Source organism: Canis aureus, chromosome 6, assembly GCF_053574225.1.
Source record: "Canis aureus isolate CA01 chromosome 6, VMU_Caureus_v.1.0, whole genome shotgun sequence".
NCBI classification, from domain to species: domain Eukaryota; kingdom Metazoa; phylum Chordata; class Mammalia; order Carnivora; family Canidae; genus Canis; species Canis aureus.
The window spans coordinates 19899782-19923951 of NC_135616.1; the positions used below are offsets into that span (position 1 = coordinate 19899782).

Here is a 24170-nt window from a genome sequence, read left to right on the forward strand (position 1 = left end):
GACCAACTTTATTAAGCTGAATATTACACGCAAAACCAAAGTCCCCTCTGAATAATCTTGGTACACAAAACTCACTAGACCTAAAAACTCAGCGATGACAGTTGTTACTCATTTTCCCAGGGCTTTCAAGCCCACAGACTGGGAATCTTTGTCATGAAGGACTGGCTAAATGTGCACCCTTTCTCTCAACCATTTGATGCCTCTTCAAATGGTCTTACTCCTCTGCTCAGAGAGTCAGGGCTTGCTTTAAAGACAGTGGACTGAACAAAGAGTCCACATCTTGATCGACTTTGTCTGCCACAGGAATGAATCTCCTGCAAGCGCTCTGGGAGCTTTTCTTTCCTGCTCCCCTGCTAACTGTCATTGTCTTCATGTACTGTCAGAGGACACCACAGAAAGAAGAATGGCATGTCAAGATCAATCTTCCTCCAGAGACACTCCTTGAAATAATGTTGAATAGCTGTGCTTTTGGAAATCTTTACTTCTGAGACCAATTATCTCCCCGCTACAATGTATTCAGCCTTCACCAGCTTGGCTTCTGGACCCAGCTGTTGTGTCTAAGGCCAGATGTACTTTGAATCACAGATGTGATCATTTAAATTAACTAAATTTTCTATGTTTTTAAAGAGGGACATTTATTAACCTTTGGGGAATACAATCCTTTGGTTGATTTGGCAGGTTAGGAAGCACCTAAAGCTACCCTGTCTAGTTCAAGAGAAACTGAAGTCAGTGAAGGTCCTAGATTTCCATAGGATTCCACACTCCATTTGGAAGCCAACTCTGTTGACCACGAAATGTCAATTGCTTGAGGCCACATCCACCCCTGTGGTATCTATCCTTAGAGTCTAGATATAGTTGGGTTACCAAAACAATCCTCTTATTTTCTGGGGACCTTAATTTTTAGATCTAATCTTAGGTGAAATTTTACAGAAAGCTGTCACAGAAAAAAAATCTATAGTCCATTTCCTTTGGGCCTCAGAACACAATAGAACGTGCAACTAGTCTTAGACAAATGCACCATTTTACTAGTTGTGCCATCATGGTAGACATGGGCTAGAATAACAGATTTTGTAATGAAATGCTTTAAATTCTGGCTTTGCCTTGCCTAAAGTCTGTTTACTTATTTTTATAAAAGGAAAAACCTACACTTAGTGTCTGGGACATAAAAGATGCCTGATGAATGTTAGCTATGATTTTTTTTTAACTTTACAGAAAATGGTTAATCCCTTTGATGGAATTATACATGGTCATTAGAAAGTGTTATGTAAAACTACACAATGTTACATCTAAAATGATAAAACTATTAGATTTTAAATGCAAATGATTTTAAAAACCAGGGACAAGACAAAAAGCCATCAAATTAATAATAAATTGTTGTGGAACTATGGCCTTTTAAAAGTTATCCTTCCCACTTTTCTATATTTGGGGATAATTTAATCAGACAAATGAGCAAATTCAACACGGAAATTTAAAAACTGTGAATGAAATCATACTGGCCTATCAAACTCCATTACAAACTACCAATTGCTACTGCTCTGGTTAGGAGTCAGACAGGTAGTCAGGGCCAAGGTCTCCAACAAGAAAATATAAAGTCAGGATGGCTAAGGGATAACAGCACTGGCATCCTGTTTTGCAGCTTAGACAGGACCACATTAGCATTCTCCTTTGTAGCCTTTGCAGAAATGACTTCTGCAAAACATTCTAAAATAAGACAATAACCACAAGCCATTTGTCTCTATCACAGGCAAGGGGCAGTTAAGACATAAGCCCCCAGACATCAGCCAAAAAAGACCATCAGCACGTAGACATTCACCTAATAGGTAGACAGATATGTGATCAAAGCCCTGATGGGCAGACTCTTCACACCCTGATGGCTCAAGATAGTTCCTCTGCAAAAGAGCTCATAAAAACTCTAAGACTTCGAAATTCCAAGGACAACCCTCTCGGGGCCCCCACCCTCTCTGAGAGCTTTATACTATTGCTCAATAAACTTTGGTTTGCTGCCCACCACTCTAATCTACCTCTTCATTCTTCTAAGGAGCATGACCATGGAACCATGGGCACTGAAAGCAGAGATTTCCTGCCACACTATGGTCACAGTCATATCCTATACCCCCCAACATACACCTCCCCATATTCACCCTCTGCTTGAGCACTTCACACTGAAAGAGAAGCTCTTCATTTCTGGGGGTGCTTTCCTCTTGGCCTGTACAAAAAAGTGTCATTCTGTTGACAAGTCTAACTATTTCAATAAGCTCTAACTGAAAAGAAAAAGTAGCAACTTTATACTAAGAGGATTAAAATTAAATACTGTTTAGAAACTTTTTTCCTTTTCAACTTTCTTCTGCTGTGCTCGGATTGCTCATCTGAATGTCTAATTAGGAAGTCTCATCTTTCCTGGGTTTTCATTGAGCATTGTTACTCCGCAGGCAAGAATTTTCATTTTTAAATTTTCATGACATCAACATAATCCTGTATCATAAAATAGAGTGCAGAAAAAACTGAGCTACTTGGGGGTTAGTTGTGCATTATGGGTAGTAATTTGCAAATACCTTGCCTTGAACCGCAGAACTGGATCTGTAATGAACAAACCCCTGCAAAGTAGTGCTGGCAGTGAGTCCTTTCTGGAACACTCTGTCTGGATACCACGGGGTAAAAAGTGTAAGTCTTACAAGAATCACCACCTCGTTCAGTGGGAACACTTTTACTGACATCAATTTAAACCTAGAAATATGGTGAAATCTAAATATGGAAAATGTGCAATTTCGCCCATCTTTATTCAGCTCCATCATTCCAAGAATTGTGCCTGCATTCTAGTCTGCAGTGAACAACAGCACAGCAAAGATGACAAGTTGTGTGGCTCTAACGGTCAACCGCTCCCAGTGTTGTTTCACCTCTGATAATGATAGCTGGGGAGGTGCTTCTGAATATTTATCTTGCCCCCTCCCACCACCATGGCAGGAGCCTGCAAGTATTAGGAGTGTCCCCACTGACATGCCAAGGTTTCATTCAAAAGAAAGAAGCATCCTTGTGAAGGAAAACTGCATAATTTAGAAAACAGTTTAATTAGGCTCAAAATGTTCTTTTGCAGGGGCAATGGTTTTAGAATCCATCAGCTCCTCTCATTTACTCAAGCCTCAGGTTATACTCATGATAGGAGACATCCAGCCTAGAGAGTTTTCCATCTCTTCACTGACCCAGAGAGTAAAAGGTGGGCTCTGTTTAAAAAAGCAGCAGTCTCTCCCAGAACGAGGGCTTCTGTGACTATTTCCCAAGGAAATCTTGGCAGTTAATAGACTTACAACCATATCACAGGTAAACTCGTTTTAATCAGATCACCTGGGTATCATGACCCAGCCAACCCCAAAGTCCCCAAACTCTGCCTCCCACCAACTCCTAAGAATTTCAGGAGGCATTTACCAACCTAGGTATACAGAGCATCCTACAGACTTTTGAACTGAGTTCTGTGAAGAGTAAGAATCCTGGCTTATACAGCTCTTTCCCTGTTCACAGCAGCCCATTGAAACGTGTCACTGTGCAAAAATAAATATTGATACTGTGCTCTGAGTAAATAGGAGAAGCCTGAAAGCAGTTGGTGATGCTTGATTGTTCTGGTTGCTTTTTCCTCTCTTCCAGAAAGGAGCCTGAAGGGAGGGAGGGAGGGGTGAGTGTGGCCAATGCAAGATATCAATACCATTTTTACATATTAATCCCGTAATTCTACTTAGATATTACATAAATATTAGTTTATTAAACTATCATAAAACTTCTTCCTTCTCTTTAAGCCTGTTTCATAGCATACTGCAGCAAACATAAAATTTTAAAAATACTATACAAAATGTGGGTTCAAAGTCTAGTCTACATCGTCTCTAATAAGAAACTAGCTTCAAGATAGTGAAGAGCCGAAAGTGCAGAGGTGACCACAGATGATAAAAGGATATTTAAGTTTATAATTTCTTCATTCTATGGACCCAAAGGATCTGGACTTAAAGTTTCAGTAAGTGGAATTTTTTAATATTACCTTTCTTTTCAGAATCTAATTTATAGAGACAAAACTGATAACCCAAAAATATAAGTTTGACAGACAGTCATGATAATTCTTTTATAGAAAGACAGGAGCCCAAAGAGTCAGTGAAAACAGTAACCAGTAGAAAGGGCAGACTAGGGTGGTGAGTATGCCTGACATAGAAACCAAAACGGAGGGAGGCGCAGACACCATGCCTTTGCTGACTAATGTCTCAGCCACAGAGGGTGTGGACAGAGAGCAGGGACATATCTCCAGGTGTGTGCAGGAGGCTGGCCATCTTTCAAGAGTGTTGACAAAAGGCTAACTCAAGGGTCAGGAGAGCTGTCCTGGAGCGGTGGGGAGGTCAGGAAAGGTAAAGGAGCTTACTGGGTTCAGCAAAGTCTCCATGCCAATTCTGTGCTTAGGTCTTCCTTCTTCTGGGCAGGTGAAAATGGACATGGACAGCCGATGCCATGACCCCACCAAAGCCAAGGTGGTACATAAAGATGGCCAGGGTCGGGGGCAAAGTTAGAAGAAGCATGGGGAAAGAGTGGGGTGACAAAGCGTGAAGAGTGGAGGCAACGTCACCTTCTCCTCCATGGAGAAGAGGGACAAGAATGCCTAGACCAGAAAACTGCTCGATGAAATTCTAGTCTTTCCTTGGAGGGAGTGCAGATGGAGTTCATTTTACATTCTTCCCTATCACTGCCCTTCTCCTACAAGGTTCCTTCCGCTAGGGGGAGTGGTGTGGAATCAGTGATGGGGGCTCGTGGTCTCAGTGAATTAACTCCAAGGTCCTGAACAAGGGTTCCTGGTTATCTAGCCATAGCACTTTTGCATCAAAATATTTTGAGTTCCATAAGGCTGCTCCTCAATACCACGTGTTGCTATCACCCAGGCATCTGGACTTTGACTACATTTTCCAGGGTCTCAATTCTCTAGTGCATTAAGTGATAGAAATGAGCTTAGGTGATCACCTGCTCACACTCTTCCCATTCTCTTTTTAGGAACTAGTCACAAAGACAATCCATGTTTTTATTTGCGGTTGGATTGTGGTTTTTAGTGTTGCTTGGTTTTCTTGTGTTCACAGCTGGTTGATTTAATAAAGACCATAGAATATATTTATGAAACTTTCCATTTACTAATATACTAGAATCTGGTTTTGCTATTCAAATAAACTTTAATGTAATGAAGAGGATCATACCATAAAAATTTTAAACAAGCTGTTTGAACACTCTTGGTCTGTATGTGCCTAATAACCACAAAATAAGCAGAGCAGAAATCAACAGAAACACTAGGAAAGATTAATAAGATTTTGACATACCTCTCTCAAAAATGGAGTGCAAAAATAGTTTTATAAAAAAATTAAAATATGAATATAAAATTCCAAATGGTCAGGCATCCAAATATAAACATAAAACTCCACAAGTAGTAGGAAAAAAAAATGATGAATTCCTTATATAAAACTAAGAGTAAGGAGAGCTTCCTGGACTAGGATTCAAAATTAATTTTCTAGCAATTTGATTACATAAAAACGATAAAGTAAGCTTTGCATGGCCAAGAGAACTCAACATAAGTTAAAATATTGACAAAAAAATATTTTGTAATATATCTACAAAGGGTTATAAAGAACTTCTAAACATTAACAAAAACGGTAGCAAGCCAATAGGAAAAAATAGGCAAAGGTTATAAATAAAATGTGAACGACCCTTAGTCAAAGGAAAATATGCTCAAATTCATTCAGAAAATTATAAATTACACTGAGGTACCATTTCTCACATATACTGTCAAATATTCACAAGTAGAGCAACTTATTCTCTCTTGCCAAAGTGTCATGAAACAGGTACTTTCCTATCTTGCTAAAGGGGAATTCAAAATGGCACAACTCTTATGTTTAGTAATACTAAATATACACATCCCTTCTGATCCAGCAGTCAGTTCTACTTTTGGAATTCCCTTCCAAAGATACACTGACGAAAAATAAATGGTATTTAAAGAAAGCTAGTAGTTGTGCAATGATTTATAATTGCAAAATGCAAAACACAACCTAATGTCCAGCAATGAAGAATTGGGTTGGACAAACCACAGTTCATCCATACTGTAGAATGAGTATATCTGTAAAAGGAGATAAAGAAAATCTAATACAGATATGAAATTATCTTCAGGATGTATTTGTAAGAGACAATATCAGAAAGCACTGAGTGAAACAACTTTTAAGAAAATTTGGAGATATACAAATATATTTTCTCAAAAAGAAACAGAAGAATAAGCCAAAAATCTAATAAAAATGACCAACCTACACAAGCTGCAAGAATATGAAGAGGAGAGTCAGAAATGAGAATTTATCTTTAGGGATCCCTGGGTGGCACAGCGGTTTGGCGCCTGCCTTTGCCCCAGGGCAGGATCCTGGAGACCCAGGATCGAATCCCACGTCGGGCTCCCAGTGCATGGAGCCTGCTTCTCCCTCTGCCTATGTCTCTGCCTCTCTCTCTCTCTCTCTCTCTGTGTGACTATCATAAATAAATAAATAAATAAATAAATAAATAAATAAATAAATAAATAATTTTTAAAAAAAGAGAGAGAATTTATCTTTAGTAGTGAAAGTAAGGTAGCTATGCATCCAGGTTTTACCTAGGACTGAGTAGTTTCCTGAGACACAAGATGTTTAGTGCTAAAACTGAGAAAGTCTTAGGCAAACCAGGACATTGTAATCATGTAAATTTTAGGACAAATAATAAGTGCAAATGCATCAATTTTATTATTTTGAAACTATTATAAATATATGGCAAGACAGAATAATTACATTAATGTTATAAGCCAAAAAAGACTCAACGTCATTAAAGGAAAGCACTAGTAAGCTATACAGTTGAAGAAGTAAAAACAAAAAACAAGTAAATGTGGATTGAATGGAATTTCTGGGAACACAGGGGCAGCAGCGATGGCATTTCTTAATCTTCCAGAATGTACTCAGAAAAATGGACAGAGCAGCTAGAAATGCAAAACCAAAACTGAATCGGCAGAAAAATTAAATGATGAAGTATCCCCACAATCCTGAAAATAGAAGGGCCTATAGACAAAACATGGTATCAGCATCTGTGCAGGAGACAGATGAGGAAAGCAACATGATATCTACTGGACCTGAAAATGGAAGAAGCCCTAAACGATCGATAGATATTTACTGGAAAGTGTGACAAGTCAAAATAAAATTGGGAAGCTTTTGAACACGAACAGGTAATTATAAGGTATGTGTCTGAAAGAGCTGGAGCTCTGGGAAGAGGAACTCAGAGAACTAAGCAAACAAAGCCCCCCCTTCCTCCTAGACTTGGGGTGGTGGGGGAGGAGGATAGGTTCCACATTTTTAAAGTCAGAATTCATAGAAGGATAAAGGAAGGTACAAATAAAAGTAGGAAAGAAGAGGTACACTATCTCAGAGAGCAGATGGTCGTATTTATTGATTTTTGAATGTAAACATCTGACAAAGATTAAAAAAATAAAAGTTTATATCTGTGAAGGTTAGAAAAGCTAACTTGACCCACCCTGTCCTCCTATTTTAGTATATGTGCTGCCAAAGCGAGCACCTACCCTGTCCTCCTAAAAGTTCAGTAAATTGAATATCAGACAAGTGTGAGCAATTAACAGAACTGTATCAAAATTCCACAGGATGAAACAAAACCACAGAGCAAGGAGTAGGACACTTTCCCTACAAATATTGAAAGTATTTCAGTAAGTAGAGCCTTTAAACAGATGAAAATTGTAACCAACTATTTCCAACCAGCTAAAGGAATTTTGTGATTTAAAAATTAAAGAACACCACAAGTTAGGCTTTAAAAAATCAGATATGGGGTGAGAACTAAGAAAAGAATTAGAAATAAAAATTATTTCAGAAATAAAGCCTGAACTAGAATGTATGCAAAAGCAAACAGATAATGATTTAAGTAGAAGGCAAAAACAAAATGTACAGCGAAAACAAAAGGATGAAAAGTATTTGAAAGAGTGGCAAATACAACTGATAGAGTGTAAGAAGAGCCGACACATATATAAAGGGGTTGCTAGAGAGGAAATCCAAATGGTGGAACAGAATATGAAAATTAAGAAAATCTTACCCCCACTCCAAAATAAAAGACATAAGACATAAAAGACATGTCCTATTACAAGGACATGCTGAGTATCTTGGAAAAACATCCCAGAATGACACATTCTGAAATATTACCTAATAAGGTTAGTGGACCTTAAAGACAAAGATTAAAAAAAAAAATTGGGGGGCCCACAGGCAATAAAACCAAGTTGCTTATTAGGGGAAAAGATAGGCAGAAAGTATTGTTGCTTTAATTTTTTAGTAACATTTTATGCCAGAATGTAATGGAGTAATAAATATAAGATATTGAAGAAAAACAATGTGATGTCAGGAATTTATATGCACCCAACCTGGATTTCAAGTGTAAAGTGACAAAAACACATTTGTCAACCTATAAGAACTCTGGGAATATCATTCCCATGAGCCCTTTCTGAGGGCTGACCTGAGCTTCAGATGACCAAAGCGGATGAAGAAACTTTGACATAAGGACTAGTATGTCATCTCAGGGATGCAGTTGGTTTCACACGCTCCTTTAGAGTACCTTGCCCTCAGAGGTCTAAGCCCCAAATCCCTGGGGCTCCTCTTCTAAAATCCAGAATTCTTGAGCCCCTGTCTTTTCATTTCCATGATCTGTCATTCTCCAGGTAAACTCAGCATATGCAACCAATTTCCCAGGCTAAAGCAAATTTAGTAGGACTATTACTATAAATACATTTTAAAGCAAAATACTTTGAAGTAGTATTAATATACATTTTAAAGGAAAATATATTTCCTTGTTTTGTCCATCGGAAAAGCCAAGAAGCAATGATACCCCAGTAGCAATGAATGCAGACATCACTCAGTCTTCTAAAGTCCATTTGTCACTATAAAGGACAAGTGCCCTTGGGGAAGTTCCTTATTCTAGATCTTGGAAAGGAAATATACAAAATAAGCATGAGAGATCTTAATAGGCCAGAAAGTAAGGAAACTATCAAAGACTAAAGGGGATCACATGAGCCAACATGCAAGAGCCTTCACTGGCCAAAAGCGGAGACAATTTGAGCAAAGGAAAAATGAATGTGTCAAAGCATATCAAATACATTCCTAAAATCCCTATATTTAGAGTGGTACTTAAAATCCACGAAATGGGATGCCTGGGTGGCTTAGTGGTTGAGTTATCTGCCTTTGGCTCAGAGCATGATCCCGGGGTCCTGGGATAGAGTTCCACATCAGGCTCCCCACAGGGAGCCTGCTTCTCCCTCTGCCTGTGTGTCTTCCTCTGTGGGTCTCTCATGAATAAATAAATCTTTAAAAAAAAAACAAAACATGAAATTACAAGGAAACTGAAAATTTAAAAACACACTGGTTATCCTAGGAAGTTGTTAGAGCACCAGCTTACTCTGAAAACTGATAAAAAAAAAAAAAAAAAGATTTGTCTTTCTGTACAAACAGTATGTAAGGAGGTTGGTGAGGGAATGCTCTTTAAAATGCACAGAGGGGTGCCTGGGTGGCTGAGTGGTTGAGCAGCTGCCTTGATCAGGTAGTGATCCTAGGGTCCTGGGATCAAGTCCTACATCGGGCTCCCCGCAGGGAGCCTGCTTTCTCCTTCTGCCTATGTCTCTGCCTCTGTGTTTCTCATGAATGAATAAATAAAATCTTTACCAAAAAAAAAAAAAATGCACAGAGAATTACAGATATAGGAAGTCACCATTTGGGCAGCCTGGGTGGCTCAGTGGTTTAACACCACCTTCAGTCCAGGGCATGATCCTGGAGACCCAGGATCGAGTCCCATGTTGGGCTCCCTGCATGGAGCCTGCTTCTCCCTCTGCCTGTGTCTCTGCCTCTCTCTCTCTCTGTGTCTCTCATGAATAAATAAATAAAATCTCTTAAAAAAAAAAGAAAGAAAGAAAGTCACCATTTTGACTTTAATGAAGTCAAACTATAATGAAGCAAGACAATTGTCATAAACATTAAAACTATCAGGTGGGGATCCCTGGGTGGCGCAGCGGTTTGGCGCCTGCCTTTGACCCAGGGCGGGATCCTGGAGTCCAGGGATCGAATCCCGCGACGGGCTCCCGGCATGGAGCCTGCTTCTCCCTCCTCCTGTGTCTCTGCCTCTCTCTCTCTCTCTGTGTCTATCATAAATAAATAAATAAATAAATAAATAAATAAATAAATAAATAAATCTTTAAAAAAAAGAATAGCATATAATTAGTTTTAAAAAAATAAAACTATCAGGTGAACTGGTGATTGACAATTTAATAAGACGCAAATTAATGGAGCAAGAGGAATGAACAAATTGACCTTGGCCTCACCCAAAGGGGAGCTGGAGCTTCTCCGCCTATGTTTTAACGTCTGAACACAGTAGGAAAGCCATAGTACCACCTGTGAAGAATTCTCACCAAAACAAAAACTGAGTATGAATAGAATTCTCCGGATCAGCCTGCCAACCTTCAGAAAACGGAGAATAAATAAGCTAAAGGGCCCTTGAAGAAAGCCGTCTAAATGGAGTCCGCAGGAAAGATGGGCTGGTTTCTTTAACAAGTCAAAGGAATGAGAAAAGGAAGTGAAGGAGACGTGAGAGAGAGGCTAACGTGGCAAGTAAAAGCAACCCATGGATCTTGTTTGGATCTTAATTCAAATATATAACCACGGACAAGACACATACCTCTGCTAGTGGGCCAAGAGTTTCAGAGCTTTTAGGTCTTTTCTTCCCCCACTTTAGGAAGTAGAACACACTGGCCCCCACGTGTGATACAGGCTAGAATTTTATTTCTCACAGTACACTTCTGAAATCTTCACCCCTGTAGATTTTATTCATCTGGGGCTACCCAACATCTTCGACTACCTTCCTTATCCTTTATTGATTTGTCACATCCAAAGTCCCTCCTGCCCAAGGTACAAAAGGAAAACTCACCTCTCTAGATTCTGTAGTGAGGACTGTAACAAGGAGACATGCACGTGCCTCGATGTTGGAAACGAGAGACAGGAAGAACTGTCATGGGAATGGGACGAAGTGTTCTAGCAAACACAGTCACAGAGGCCCGGGGAGCAGTGGCAGTTCTGGAATTTCTGGCAGAACTTGAGGAATCTGAGGCTCACAGGCGCTAATTGGCAGCAATGCCCTATAGTGGGCCGGGTGTTATACCTGGCTGCAGAGCTTCAGATGGCAGCTTGCTGGACCTCCTGGAAATTCTTTTTCTGCAAATACTGCTTTTTAAGGTGCAAATACTGTTTGCAGCCGAGACCCCTGAGTGTCATCTACCCAGAACCTCTGCTATTTCCCTGGGTGGGCCGGGGACGTGGGGGAGGATTTTTAAATTTTAATTTTTAATTTAATTTTTAAATTTTCTTTTTTTGGTAGGAGACCGTTCTCACCAGCTTAGTCACCTCCCCACACTGTTGAGAGTTCCTTATGTAATATGTACAACCTCAACTGTAGGAGCAAAGTCACATGGTGTCATAAAGAGGAAGGGGGGCAGGGGTAATGAGCAGGGATGCAGTTTCTAGTGTATTAATACATCCATCTGGTACCTTGGGTTTTGTCGTTGTTGTGTTTAGATTTTTCTTTTTCTTTTTTTCTTTCTTTTTTTTTTTTTTTTGAGAGAGAGAGAGGGCATGCAGGAGCAGGGGGAGAAGGAGGAACAGAGGGAAGGGCAGGGGGAGAAGCAGACACCCCACTGAGCAGGGATCCCAATGCTGGGCTCAATCCCAGGTCCCTGAGATCATGACCTGAGCTGAAGTCAGACACTTAACCAACGGAGCCACCCAGGCGTCCCTATACTGACACCTTGTTGCATCAGCATATACACTCTCTTCAATTGCTCCTTATAGATCTTAAAACTATCTTCTTTCTTCAAAAACCAGTTCTGACTCTCCTTCCATTTGTAAGTATTAAGAGTCACGTAATTGTCCAGGCCTCTTATGGATGACTATGCAGTGTGCCAGTTCTTTCAGTCACCAGGGAGGCAGCACGGCATACTGTGTAGGCACAACAGGGAGAGGCTGCTGGGGAATCCAAGAGCATGCAGCTCTTCGACTGAATCATCCTGTGAATGCGGAGATACTACATCAACTCTCCAGCCTGTTTTTTAGTTAGAAAATGGTAATAGTAACCTCTTAAATTTGTGAAAATGCAATTGATCCATTTGGTCTGTTACATGATGACAGCTTGATGAATATCAGCTTTTATCATCGTCATCGTTGTCGATAGTACCAGTAATCGGAGTCGTGGAAATCAAAAGTCTGTAATAGTGTCCATGAATTTTAACCCTGCAAGGGTGGATGTAAAAAACAAAAATTACTTTCTTGTTTGCTTAAATTAAATGTCCTATGTGTAAAGAAACCATCTCACTATGATGGCATCAGGTGCACTGTCCTTACCGATGCTACCTCTCCCCATCTCAGGGCTGCTCTCACTTCCTGCGGTACATCCATAGTCCAGAACAGATGTGGAGGGGCCTTGTCTTTTCTTATTTTACACCCCCTAAGTCAGTGCTCTTATAGAAAGGTGGCTCCATCTAATGTCCATGCCAATTTCCCTCACCTCCCCAGGATGCAAATTTTAGTGCTCTGTGCCTACCACCATCATCCTTATTACAGCACCCATCACCTGCTTCTCGGGGCACATCATATGGAGCCTAGGTAATGGAGCGCTGGTTTTTAGCTACTCCTGGAACCCAGAAACCTCTTTCTCCTTCCTAGTATTTAAGAGAATGGCTCAGATCTTCCTGAAACTTAGCAGCTTTCATCACCCTTCTGTCGGAACAATCACTCATGACCTGACCCAAGTGGCCCTTTAGACACTGTTCTGTCTCATTTCAGAATGTGCTATGGGAAATGAGATAGAGGAAGGAGGCTTTTCTTTTCCTTTGTAATTATCCAGTTTCACTGTGAAGTGAGCTAATAAGAGACATGGTAAGTGAGGAAGATAGAGCTGAACAGAGCAGACACGAGAACCTAAGAGACGGTGGGCAAGAAGCCAGCAGAGAACCTCTGGTAGACGCAAGGGACAGCTTTGAGGAGGCCATCCCACCCAGTCACTTTAAAATCTGTTTTATTTGTTCTGTTTGGGCTAACATTCAATGAGAGACTAGACGCCGAAGTCTCAAATACAAGTAATTACCCCACTGTCTCTATGCTCTGACTTCATCTTGCGTCTGCTGCTCCAACCACTTTAACTCTCTTTCTCACATCTATCTGATCAAAGAGAAATACGAAATGAAACCAGGATGAGCACAATCCTTCACAACCAGCCATTCTGGGCATCAGAGACCTAAATAAATTGGCCAGCTCACTTTCCCCCTCCCCTCCAAAAAAAAGTCTGACAGGGAATAAAAAGGATCCTACAACTTCTGTCAAGGCTCTCTACAGAACCCTCACTCAAAGCAAACAAAAAATGAAGGTAGCTGCATAAATGAGGAATGTGAGAAAGCACGTGAAGAAAAAGAAAAATAGCATGAAGCACTGCTAATGTTTCTACATCCACCACTGCTCTTTTCTACTGATATATATTGAAGCAATTAGCAACTCTGGAAACACAGACAGGAAGAAGCCAGCATTTCTAGTCATCTCTGTCAACAGTCAATAAGCACCAAAATGATTAGTGAGAAGTGCTTAGAGAGGCCCAGAGAAAAAATGTTAAGAGATGTTGCCACTCATGATGGGTTGCAGTTGCAGAAAACGAGGTTGGGATTTTATTGAATGCAGAGTCAGAGGGCCTAGGCCATCACTGAACCTCGAAGAGATGTTTGACTAAGACGTTTGGGACACAAACAACGCTTCTAATGATGTACAAATGGGAAAGAGATGTTCTAATTGCTCCCAGCAGATTCCAAGTCACCTCTGCCAACATAAAGGCTCTATTAGATCAGTGAAGGTCCCAATGAAACTCCCAACTATCCCAGGGAGTGGGAAGTCAGAAGGAAATATCCAAAGCTCAGCAGACAAGATTGCTTTTGAAAGACTCACCTGTAGTATCTGACAAGCATGAGTTTACAACATCTGGGCAGGTAGCTGAAGCAAGGAGAGACAAGGAGCATGGCTGATCCATGTATCCCGACCACACTTAACTTATGATCATAAAAGGAAAACCTCTGGAAACTCCTAGAAAACTCATGGTAGGGGAACTTTGCATAGAACTAGTATGGTACTGGGTAGCAGCAAGACTTGATTAAACACGAGTTATAGGGATCCCTGGGTGGCGCAGCGGTTTAGCGCCTGCCTTTGGCCCAGGGCGCGATCCTGGAGACCCGGGATCGAATCCCACTTCGGGCTCCCGGTGCATGGAGCCTGCTTCTCCCTCTGCCTGTGTCTCTGCCTCTCTCTCTTTCTGTGTGACTATCGTAAATAAATAAAAATTAAAAAAAAAACACGAGTTATAAATAACTGCATAAGAGTAGTACCTACCTCACAGGTATTTTATGATTTAATGTGAAATCACTTTGTGAGCTCCACAGCACTAGCTGAATGTGAACTGTTGCTAGCATCAGTGGGTTGCAGCCAACGTTACCATGCCAGGTATTCCAGACTTTGAGGACAAAGCACTGAGGCTTTCTTTCTGAAACATGGTCTTTGCAATAAAGGCTAATAAATGCACTGAGGTTCCAAGATGCTTTGAAAAATACAAGTTTTGCTCCAACTTCATTTGTAAGGTTTGTATTGTTACATCACTGTAGGAAAGAGTCTCAGATCCTTTCTTGAAACTCAACATTGATGGCTGGCCCAGGGAAAAGCAACATATGAAAATAAACTCACTAGCTTCTCCCTCCTTCCAAAATTCACTTTGCCTCCAGTATACCTTATCTCCGTATCAAAATAGTAACTGAGCTGTCATCTTTGGCTCCTTTTCCCCTTAATCCTTAACATCCAATTAATCACTTAGACCTCCCATTCTTAGCTCTTCAAGATTTCTCGAATCCATACATTCCATTCCTAATACCATCACCCTAATTTAGGCCACTATACTTTCTTCCTTAGAATATTTCAACAGCTAGGGCAGCCGGGGTAGCTCAGCAGTTTAGTGCAGGCTCCAGCCCAGCGTGTGATCCTGGAGACCTGGGATTGAGTCCCACGTCGGGCTCCCTGCAAGGAGCCTGCTTCTCCCTCTGCCTGTGTCTCTGCCTCTCTCTCTCTCTCTCTCTCTCTCTCTCTCTCTGTGTGTGTGTCTCTGAATAAATAAATAAAATCTTTTTTTTAAAAAAAAAGAAAGAATATTTCAACAGCTCAAAGGTCTTCAACTCAAAATGTCATTATGCAGCATGTGTGACCTTACAGAAGTCCCTGCTTATCTCCTTCACTTCACATCTTCACATTATATTCCTCAAAAACCTTGAACACTCTTGCAGAACTATGAAAGTACCATTCTTTCTCATCTTGAATCACTGCTTGTATAAGTTTTAGCCTCTCACTTACCTTTCTCCATTTTCCTAACGCTAATTTCTATTTGTTTTCCAGAGTTTGGTTTCTATGTCACATCCTCAGAGCAGCTTGTCCCTATGCCCCTAATTCCTAACTTTACTAAGCCTACTCCAGTTTATTACCTAAACTCTGGATTGCCCTTGCCTGTTTCCTGACCAAACTAGACCAGTGGTTCTTAAAGTGTGATCCGCGTACCCAATGGGATCCCCTGAGATCCTTTCATAGTGTCCACAAAATCAAAACTGTTTTCATAGAAATATGCAGATTTTATTTGCCTTCCTCCCTATGTTGACATATGCACTGATGGATAAAAAGTCCTAGTACCTTAGCTCAAACCAAACTTTACCAGTAACCATATATTCTTCACTGCCACATATAATGAAAGCAATGACAGTTTCACTTAAGAATTCCCTGATTCAGCCCTTGGCTTCGCAGTTTAGCGCCGCCTTCAGCCCAGGGTGTGATCCTGGAGACCCGGAATTGAGTCCCGCATTGGGCTCCCTGCATGGAGCCTGCTTCTCCCTCTACCTGTGTCTCTGCTTCTCTTTTTCTTTGTGTGTCTCTCATGAATAAATAAATAAAATCTTTAAAAAAAGAATTCCCTGATGAAGCAGTATATTATTTCAATTAAATCTCAGATGGAGTATCTTTTCCATAGGCATCTTTTTCATAGTTTCTGTGATGAAGTGAGAAGCACAAAGTATCAAAATTGTACCAAAAGATGATCACTGTCTTAGGGAAAAGCACCTATGTAATAGTGGAACTAGGTGTTTTCTTTTTCATAGTGTTCTACTTTCACTCCAACAAAATTGAAAAACAAGCTACTTGAGTATTTGACAGACAGCTTATTGAAAATGTAAAGTGAGCCTATCAGTCAGATCAAGGGAAAAAATTAAAAGTATTTGTTAATGATAAAATTCACACTTATACATCATCATGAACTTGAGTTTCCCCATAAAGATTTTTCTAGGGTGACTGGATGGCAAAGTTGCTTAAGCATCTGCCTTCAGCTCAGGTCATGATCCCAGGGTCTTGGATCCAGCCTCGTAATGGGTTCCCTGCTCAGCGGGAAGCCTGCTTCTCCTTTCCTCTCTCCCCCATTCTCTCTTCCTTCTCTCCCTCTGCTGCCCGCTCCCTCTCTGTTCTTCCCCACTCTCTCAAATAAATAAAATCTTTAAAAACTATATTTTTCTGATACAATCAGTGCTGATATTAACAAATATGAGTTTTTGATAAGGTGTAATGAAATGTATTAACATTTGGAAAATCTGCATAACTAAGCCAGTATTTTCCAATTGACCAATGCATAGTAAAATATTCATTGAAAGTATAAAATAAACCAATGGAGCTTAATAGAGTATGAAATGTTCATTTATATGGTTTCAAAATCCACATTGCAGCTAACATTTAGAGAACTATCATTTGTTGCATTTTGGTGTAGCATTAAAGATCTACAACTATCTGAAAAGCAATTAAAATACTCATCCTTTTTCCAGCTACTTATCATCTTATATTTGAACCAAAATAAGATTATAATAGATTGCACACAAAAACAGATAGGAGAATTAAACTATCTTCTATTATAAAGCCAGGAATTAAGAACATATGCAAAAATGTTAACGTCATTTGGTTCATTTTTGTCAAAAAAACTATTTTTTTTCATTAAGGATGTTACTTATGTAGATGTGATGAGTTTTTAGTGTTTTAAATGAACATTTTAAATATTTTACTTTCTAATATGAAAAATATCAATATAATTAATATTAAGAAAAGTTAATTGGGGTATTCAATTTTTGAGACTATAAAGTGTCAAATCCTAAACAGATCTAAGATCTACATCTCTAGACCATAATCTCTTTGCCACCAGTCCGATTACCATATCTCTGGCTCCCAGCCCCAGTATCAAGCTCACAAAAAGCATTAAATAAATATATTTCAAAGAAATGAAATATAGATGGGGCACTGCTCAGCAGAGAAGAAATGTGTGAAATTCAGAGCAAGGCTTGCCACTTCCCCTGAGGGCAGCTGTGCAAGAAAACAGGCACACCTAAATCCACAAGGGTCTGCTCTTCTCTACCCTAAAGTCAGACCGGCCCAGGGATGCATCCCTAGTTCTGAAATAACTCACTCAAGAGTATCAGGAGATCCTGAAGAGGTTTTGTAAGAGCCACAGAGGCAATTCAGTGTTAGACTACAACTAAAGTAAAAGTTAAATTATTTTGTTTATTGGATGGAATGTAAAAAGGAAACCCAGTAATGCTCATCAGGGAAGGAGTCCTACAAAGTAGTTGGCCAACTGCTCTTTGTTTTCATGAAGGCAGAACAATAGAAAGCAACTTAACCTGAAGCCTGGGGGATTTAGAGGCAAAAAGAACTTGGTCTTGAGGGTTATTAAGCATTATAATGGGCTTGTTAGAAATGCCTGGGAGCTTTGGATTGACTGGAGAGCTCTTCTGCTGAAGGAATGGAAGCAAAATAAATGTTCTCCTATTGTCTCACTTGGTTGTATTAATTCCAAGAAATAGAGGCTCAGTATTTAGAAAAAAAATATTCTATTTCAATTTAAGAAGTGAAGAAATACGGAAGCCGTCGTAAAAGTCTTTCCATTATTCCTCTGTAACCATTATGGCTCACTGTGGACAAATAAAATGTAAAGGGCCAAATGCAAGGCTATGTTTACAGAAATTCAACTCCCATCACTAACCAAGTTCCTGCCTGGTATGGGTTCAATTGTGTCCCCCACCCCAAATTCCTCTACTGAAGCTCTAACTCATAGTACCTGGGAATGTGACCTTATTTGGAAATAAGGTCACTGCAGGTATCATTCAAGTTAAGAAGAGGTCAGACTGGAGTGGGGTTGGGGGGGGGCGGGGGAGGGGGGGCTCTTATTCAACATGACTGGTGTCCTTTAAAAAGGGAGAATATGGCCACAGACAAGGACAGAAACTAATGTGTACACATAGGGAGAACGCCGTGTGAAGTTGAGGCAAAGATTAGGACAATGCTTCTACAACCTCCAAAGATGGCAATGAGCTGCCACTGACATCTCGATCTCTAGCATCTAGCCACCCAGAGAGAAGCTGAAACTGAATTTCTAGGTTTAAACCATTCAGTTTAGGGGATATTATGAACCAATAAGCTGCCTCTGATGACAAGGAGATTTTCGAGTGATGGGTGAGAGGAAGTACGTTTGGGGTTCTAAATGATGCAGTAGGGTGAGATGCCTAGAACTATTTATTCCCCACTGGGCACCAATCTGTAGCTTGCTTGACAAAAGCTTTAGGGGCACAGATCAGAGCAGCATCAATAAAGAGAAATGCAAAGGTATATCCTTCTCTAGACTCACAGTCTATGCAACTTAATAGTTATAAATGGTGCTGATTGAGAGAAATAGTGAGAATTACACGAGTCAAATTGTAAGTGATATAGCTATGCCTATTTTCCACTTGTTGTCAAGCTCCCCAAAGCTCAGTTCAGCCAGAGCTGTTAGTACTTGAAAGAATCAAAAATAATGTCCAAGTACATAGAAGAACATTGGTCTTGACTGCTAGGTTAGTTGACTGAAAAGCTAACTCAGTGATGTAAGCTTCCATTTCTTTTCAGGAATGAGTACTGAGTATTTACTTGAGTTTCTCTATTTCCCTTGATGATATGTATTCAAGCCCCTGGAACCGAATGGAACCCCTTCCAACTTTTACCTCTTACTCTCACTCCGTAAAAATGAAAGCAAGTATCTCACTATGTTCAGTGTGAGAAAGCTGCCTACATACTAATTAGTTGCAACTTGGTTCTTTTTTGTCCTTCTACATTTAAATTTCGTTTCTATTTTCAAATTCAGCTTCCCTGAATTGTTGCTGTCAAGCCTTGCCTAAGCAGAAAGCAGATTCTTGGGAGATGAGAGAAAATAGCAAGGAATTGAGGAAGATGTTGGCTTTGGTTGTTTAAAGACGGAGCCGATTATCTCATTACCCCAGTTTCCGGCCCACTGGCCTGTGGAACAAGAACGCTCTTGGGTCACTCTCAGTTCTAGGGCACTGGCTGGGCTCCATGCTCCACCCCTCCAGCTGCTGAGCTCATTCTTACTCCTGAGATCCTCTTTCATCTACAGAGATATTGCACAGGTAGGGAGTATTTTCAAGTCAATAGCATGCTACCCTCTTTATTTTGTAACGACTAATTCCTCGGTAAAGTCAAAAGGAAAAGTTCTTTGATCCCAAAGGATAAAACTTCCCTTCACCAATCATTCTTCATCTACTTCACTGTAATTACAGATTATTTATCCAGATCTCACCTCCCTAGCAGCTTGCAGCTAAGATGTCCATTGCTAACAAATGAGGCGCCATAGAGGTGAATTTGTCATTATTGTAGGTCAGTAGTTCTGTGTGTATTTAAACCCATCTTTTCCATAATAGCTGTGTTTGCTATAAATGCTGGGTCTTGAAGACTTGGGAATTTGGACTTTATTATAAAGGAAGTCATCCATGTTTACTGATGGTTTCCCCAACTATGCATATGCAAGACAAATCTCAAAGGGACAAATGATAATGAAAAAACTAAAGCATAACGGTGAGTGGTTAAGACTGAAAAAGGTACTAAAAGGAGAGTTTTCAATAGAAGGTTGAATTATGGCTATACAAAAGCTGGAGTGTCTTCCTGCATTGCCATTTCACAGATACAGCTTCATTTATTCCTATGAACGGCTACCATCCGTCTGAATGGGGAGGTAAACAAATGGGTATGGGACATAGCACTGCCTTAATCATGAAGACCCCTGCAAGGAACATTTGTATCCTTGTTCCCTCTGGTTTCCTGCTAAGAAAATGTAGCAGTGCTGCCCTCTAATGGTTGTCACCTTACAGGTTTAAAGTTGCCAGAACAGAGCTGTTGAACTACCACCCTAAGGGTCATCCTCAGATGTGCAATGGGAAGACAGATTGTAAACCAAACTCACATTGTTATAGTCATATTGTTTAAATCAGCACTAGAGTTGTCACTTTTCTGCATCTGTGTTTGATTTGAAAATTGATGGAGTCTCAGAAGCCAATACTACATACTCCTTCATTAATAGATATGGAACCCTTGGGATCCTTCCTTAGAAATAATACAATGCATCCTTATTGAAAAAAAAATTATCAGGAAGCAAGACTTGGGGTTTGCAGTAGTGTCCTTTAAGTGTACAGATTATCTGCCACATTCACATCTCTCTGTATTTCTCTCTTAAAGGTGTGAATTCATTGACCCAACTCTTAACCTGTTTTGGTAATTTCCCTCATGTCAGATTACATACTGCTATTCACAAATATGATGTTACTCTATCAAAAGTTAAAGCCATAATCTTCCCTCCAAGGTTCAAAGTCTGTGCTTCGGCTTCCTAGATCTGTGTTTTTTGTTTTTGTTTTTTAAGACTTACTTAGTTACTTAATTTATTTATTTATGAGAGACGCAGAGAGAGAGGAAGAGACCTATGCAGAGGAAGAAACAGGCTCTCTGAGGGGAGCCTGATGCAGGACTTGATCCCTGGACCCCAGGATCATGACCTGAGCCAAAGGCAGACGCTCAACCACTGAGCCACCCAGGCGCCCCACAGATCTATGTTTAATGCGTTCCCAAAGACAAGAAAAGTGGAGAAAGCATTATGACGTGGATGAGTTTGGCACACTCTTCAGCCTAAGATCCTAACCTTCTAATACCCCTGAAGTTTGGCAAAGGAAAGAATCAGCATAAAATTATGGGCAAGTGAAAACAGGAAGGCTTCTTCCACACAGCCCAGGGAAGACCTGCATCTCAACTAGCTGATCAAGTCACATAAATATTAATAACACTGTTTAAAGTGGCATGTGGTTTTGTTGGCCACGCCTGAGTCAAAGCAGCTTCTATAGGCCAGCTGCTAGTTGCTGTCTCTGAGATCCATTTATAAATAATTGAAGTATTTAGTGTGAAATTACCACCCTGTATATAAAAGATCATTGTGCAAGTGCCCATCAGATGGGGAATCCCAAATTAGTGTTAGGTTGGAGAAGATGGGGGAGACCACATTACCAGGGTGTACACATGTGCGGGCAGGTGCGCAGATCAGACCCTCTTGCTGCTGGAATTATTCCTTCTCCCAGTGAGTAGTATGGGTCAGAGCACCAGCTTCAACCCGAAATTCCTGACTTTTTTTGTAGCCGGAAAAACCAGATTACAGTAACAGAAAATTGAGAAAGAAAAGCAAAATGTGAGCGCAATAACATTGCTATGGCATCAAAGAAGTGTGTTTTGAATAAGGAAAAACTCAACTTGCACTGCAAATAATGTTCTCAGTAACAATATTTTTCTGAGAGAGAATGTGTGTGCAGAGGGGGGTGGGGAGAAAGAGAGAGAATCTCAAGCAGGCTCTACACCTGGCACAGAGCCCCACAGAGGGCTCAATCCCACAACCCTGAGATCATGACCTGAACTGAAATCAAGAGCCAGGCATTTAACTGACTGAGACACCCAGGCATTCCTCAGTAGAGATATTCTGAGGCACAAAGGAGGAGACACTGTAGGTAGCAGGAGGAAGAAGTGTTAGAATTTTATCAATTCCAGAAATAACATTTTGGGGAGAGGGAATTGACATGGTACAGCAGTTTTTCTTAATAATTTTACTCTAGGATATGAACACGAGTATGTGTATGGTTGACAAATGCCAAATCCAGACTGAGGTTTCATTTTACAAATTGTAATATATCCTCCCCCTCTTATCTCCCCCAAACAGATCACAGTAATTCCAAGGGGAATTTTAAGCCTGAATTTATTAAATAGCTCCTTACAAATATTTTTTAAAGATGTTGATGAAAGTAATTTTAAGAGTTTGGTATAAGAAAAAATTTTGTTTAAAGATTTGAGAGAGAGAGAGAGAGAGCAGGAGCATGCACGAGATGGGGGAGTGGGGGCGGGGTGGAAGGGAGAGAGAATCTGGAACAGACTCCGTACTGAGCATGGAGTCCAATGCAGGCTCAATCTCAGAACCCTGAAATCATGACCTGAGCTAAAATTAAGAGTCAGAGACTGAACTAACTGGTGCCCCAAGAAATTTTTAAAAATTATATCTCACTCTTCTAAAATGTCCTGAGAGAACTCATTCAACCTAAGAAAATACTGCTTCAGAAGTACCTGTGTTACCAGAAATTATTTGAGAATCTTCCCTGTTTAAAGGATGGTGCTAGAATCTGCAGAGGGTTCAAAGACTCATAAGGCAGGGTCTTGGTCCTTGAAAAACTTATAGCATATAGAAACGTTCTAGCATAATAAATCCAGGTTTCTATATTGATTTCTGGATCATATCTAATTCAAAAGATTTCTAGACAATTCTCTCCTACAGAGTCTACTCAATTCCTGCTGAATCATAAATATGGGAAATGTGGTAGAGATTTTTGATATAAAATATTCCTGGGGTGCCTGGGTGGCTCAGTCAGTTAAGCATATGCCTTCTACCGAGGTCATGATCCCAGAATCCTGGATCAAGCCCCACATTGGGCTCCCTGCTCAGTGAGGAGTCTAATGCTCCCTTGGCACCTCACCCCTCTCATGCTCTCTCACTCTCTCTCAAATAAATGAAATTGGTATATTCCTATAAAGAGAGAAACCACTAACAAATACTGAACTCCAGTGGCTTTACACCAAGATTATATGTGATCAACTTGGAAGACCTGTCCATAGTTTCTCAGAATAAGCAAGAAATTCTGAGGAAGAAATTAAGTTCAGTTGTTCCATTAAGCCTCCACCAGAGTCTGTGCTGTCAAAAGAGACTTCTAACTGGAAGAGGCTCAGAGAGAAGTGAAAATGAGGACAATAGCCCAAAGAGTATTTCTGGTATATTCCAGAGGCTGTATTACCTGAAACTTCTGAAAGAGGCTGCTGCAGAGACAGCTGTTATAACTGAGCCCATCTCCTCTGCATCATCAGCCCACATACTTTGAGTTGTGCTCAGTTATGGAGCTAAACATTTGTGCTACACAGCCTTTCTGTCAGCACCTGCGACCAGACTGTTTAGCTGACACATTTCTAGGTTTCTGCACGTCCCCATGTCCTGTAGAAAACCATGGGGGTGGCACACACACTCTTCTTTCAAATTCAGCTTCCCTAGGGAATAGGAGCTGCATCTTTGGTGCCATAACGTGGGAGGTGAGGGTGTTCTTATCCTCACAGGCAGCTGTTCTGTACTTAGATAAATGTTATATTTGTCAAGGGTGTTGGCAGTGTAGAAAGAGAGACCTGGAAAATGATGGGCAGCAAAAGCCAGACAATAGAGTATTTTCTGTCCACTGCTTCATTTACTTCATTAATCCTGGAAGGTTGCCCTGAGATCTTCCATTAGTGTTTTCACCATTCACTGTCCCCTTTATTTCATTCCTTACTCCTGAAAACCCACTCTGAGTTCCTATATCCACTGATACTGTAGAGATCACAACATATCATAGCAAAAGATGCTTCTGACAGAATTGTTTCAAGACCTGTGGATAGCCCCGTGTGCATTAATTAGTACATGGAATCCAGCTACCCCACTACCCCATCATCCAACACATCCTTCTCTCCATGTACACCAGCTTGAACCATGGCCTCTCAAAGAATATGGAGCCAGATGAGATCCAAATAGCTCTGCACATGGATTCTCATGGGTCCAGAAAATGCCCTGCAGCCTGAAAAGGATTTTCAGAATACCATGCT

The 24170-nt window shown here is 40.4% G+C and overlaps 1 long non-coding RNA gene across 1 annotated transcript in view; it reads right to left on the bottom strand.

The window, feature by feature from the left end:
• LOC144315142 (uncharacterized) overlaps positions 1 to 24170 on the bottom strand; it is a 174464-nt gene that overhangs the window by 86631 nt on the left and 63663 nt on the right. The window contains exon 3 of the long non-coding RNA XR_013380918.1: positions 10978 to 12332. This is a non-coding gene — a long non-coding RNA (uncharacterized LOC144315142). The remainder of the gene's footprint in view (positions 1 to 10977; positions 12333 to 24170) is intronic.